The sequence below is a fragment of the Cebus imitator genome, unplaced genomic scaffold (assembly GCF_001604975.1).
Source record: "Cebus imitator isolate Cc_AM_T3 unplaced genomic scaffold, Cebus_imitator-1.0 Scaffold464, whole genome shotgun sequence".
NCBI lineage: Eukaryota > Metazoa > Chordata > Mammalia > Primates > Cebidae > Cebus > Cebus imitator.
This window is the reverse complement of record NW_016107779.1, coordinates 57,988-60,913: the sequence shown is the minus strand read 5'-3', so window position 1 is coordinate 60,913 and position 2,926 is coordinate 57,988.

The window sequence follows — 2,926 nt, the reverse complement described above, 5'->3', positions numbered from 1 at the left end:
TAGAGACAGGGTTTAGGCTGGTCTCGAACTCCTGACCTCAGGGGATCTGCCCGCCTCAGCCTCCCAAAGTGCTGGGATTACAGGTGTGAGCTGCTGTGTCCGGCCCATCACCCATTGTTTATTTAATAGTTCACTCACTCACTCATTCCACAAGCATTAACTGATGGAGTGGGGATGAGTGATGGGGACAGAGGGACAAGGAGACAGGGTCCTGCCCTTTAGGGAGCCCCTTGCCTGGTGGGGGGCAAGTGACCACACAGACACACCCCAGAGACCACTGGTTGAGAAACACAGCCCTGCTTTGGAGGAGGAAGACGGAGTGTGACCAGGTTTGTGTTCTAGTGGACACCACGTGGGGTTAGTGGAGGTAACGAGGTAAGGACAGGATTTATCAGGGGAGGCTTCCCAGAGGAGGGGGTGGTTAAGCTGGACCCTGATCTGGAGAATGAGCAGGAATGCATCTGTTTAAGGAGTAGAAACCCAGGCGCAATCACAGAAGTGCCAAAGAGTTTTGTTTGTGGTTTGCGGCGGCAGCAGCTGAGAACCGTCAGTGAGATCGGCCGGGGGACTGGTCAGGAGGGGCCTTGAATGGCCCCCTCAGGCACTCCCCTGTTGGCGAGGGGACCCATGAGTCAGAGATAGGGGTCCTAGCTGGGACAAGTTGTCAAAGCAAGATGCAGCTGGGGGCTGGGGGAAAGTGGCAGCTTGATGGCAGCCCAGGCCTTGCCAAGGAGGGGCTGGAGCCTCCAAGACCTCCCCTGCCAGCCCCAGTGAGTCTCCAAAATGCTTTTGAGGAAGCCCAGCTGGTCTATGGGCTGTGGAGGCTCCCATGGGCTCCGGCCCAGGGCTTAGCCCAGCCCCCTGCCTTGGCCTGGCCTCCCCACCCCCACTGCCCACTCTGACTGACGCAGCCTTTTGCTGGGCTGAAAGTGGACACTGCCTGGCCCGTGAGGCCCCTGGGGAAGGCCTGGGGAGCAGAGCCCTGGAGCTCGGGCTCCTCTTGTCCTGAAGGCTGCTGAGCCAGGGCCTATAAATAACCCCTCCCTGACCCCTTCTCTGGGAAGGAGGAGGGAAGGCAGGCCCGGCAGGCTGGAGGCGCCAGGTCTGTTGGTGGGGTGAGGGAGGAAGGGGACAGGGCCCACGGTGGAGGCCCAGTTCTGTCCCCAGCAATGGCTGCTTGTCCCTGGTGTCTCGGAGTCCTCTGGGCTGGAGCAGCCGAGCTCCACAGGGAAAGAGGCATTGTTGTAGAGGAGAGGCCGGTCCTCCTTCCTCCCAGCTCTGGGTGGATTTCCGGAGGTCCAAGTGTCCGGATAGGAGCTCCAAGGGTCCCCCCAGACTGGGCCTGGCCTGCCCCAGAGACCCCTTCCTCGGTTCCCAATGGCCCAGGACAAACTGTCCCTGCTGGCCTGAGGCCTTAAACATGTGCCTGTTCTTCCCGGACTCAGTCTCCCCTCCTGGCTCCTCAGTTTTCAGGGTGGGGGTGGGGAGCTGGTGAGTCAGTGGAGAGCCCTCTCCAGGCCATTCGGCCAGGGCTCAGAGGCTGGGACCCAAGGGGGAGGGCCCTGGAAATGGAAAATCTGAGCCAAACAGCCTTATCTGGGCTGGAAGCAGCTGTCTCCACCCCACACCCTGCGCAGCCCCAGCCTCTGCGGGGAGGACAGCCCCTCCGCGCAGGAATAGGTGGTGTTTGTTCTCGGGGTAGCCTGGGCCTCCACAGAGGCCTGTGGGAAATTCTTCCTCACTGGGGTCAAGAGGCCCAAGGCTGGTGCAGGAGGGTGAGCAGCTCAGCTCTCTCCCTTTCCTCACCTCACAGCCACACTGATTTCTTTTCTTTTCTTTTGAGATGGAGCCTGGATCTGTCAGCCAGGCTGGAGTGCAGGGATGCGATCTCGGCTCACTGCAATCTCCGCCTCCCCAGTTCAAATGAGTCTCATGCCTCAGCCTCCAGAGTAGCTGGGATTACAAGTGCTCACTACCATGCCCAGCTAATTTTTTGCATTTTTGGGAGAAATGAGATTTCTTTCCTTCCTTTCCTTTTCTTTTTCCCTTTCTTTCTCTCTCTCTCTTTCTTCCTTTCCTTTCCCTCTTTCTCTCCCTCCCTCCCTTCCTCTCTTTTCTTTCCTTTCTTTCCTTCTTTCTTTTTCTTTCTCATTCTTTCCTTTCTCTCTCTCTCTCTCTCTCTCTCCCCCTCCTTTCTCCTTCCCTCCCTCCCTTTCTTTCTTTTCTTTCTTTCTTTCTCTCTTTCTTGATGGAGGCTGGCTCTGTCACACAGGCTAGAGTGCAGTGGTGCAATCTCTGCTCACTGCAACCTCCGCCTCCTGGGTTCAAGTGATATTCCCGTCTCAGCCTCCTGAGCAGCTGGGATTACCAGCGCATGCCACCACACCTGGTCCCGAACTCTCCTGATGGTATATATTTTAGTAGAGACGGGGTTTCACCATGTTGGACAAGCTGGTCTTGGGCTTCTGACCTCAGGTGACCCACCTGTCTTGGCCTCCCAAAATGCTGGGATTATAGGCATGAGCCACCGCGCCCGGCCACATGCTTAGAATTTTAGCAGCCCCCGCAGCGCCAGGATCTGCATCTTCTAGAGGTCTACTTCTGATTAGAGTGAGCCAGCACTGGGGCATGTGATATACATGTTCAAACTCATGCTCACTCGGCATCGTCCATGCACACATTTAATATATGGAAGCGTGTGTGCACACATGTGATACACGTACAAGCATGTGAGTGGTGTCCGCTGCACAGACATGACCTGGTGTCTACAGCAACACACGTACTGCGAGGGTGCACATGTATGTGTGCACACGGACACGCTCCCCATCTGCAAGCAAGCGCATTACAAACCCTCCTGTAAACGCGGATACTTACAAATGTGTGCATACCCCACACACCACCTATCTGTGCCGGCTGGTAAGGAGCA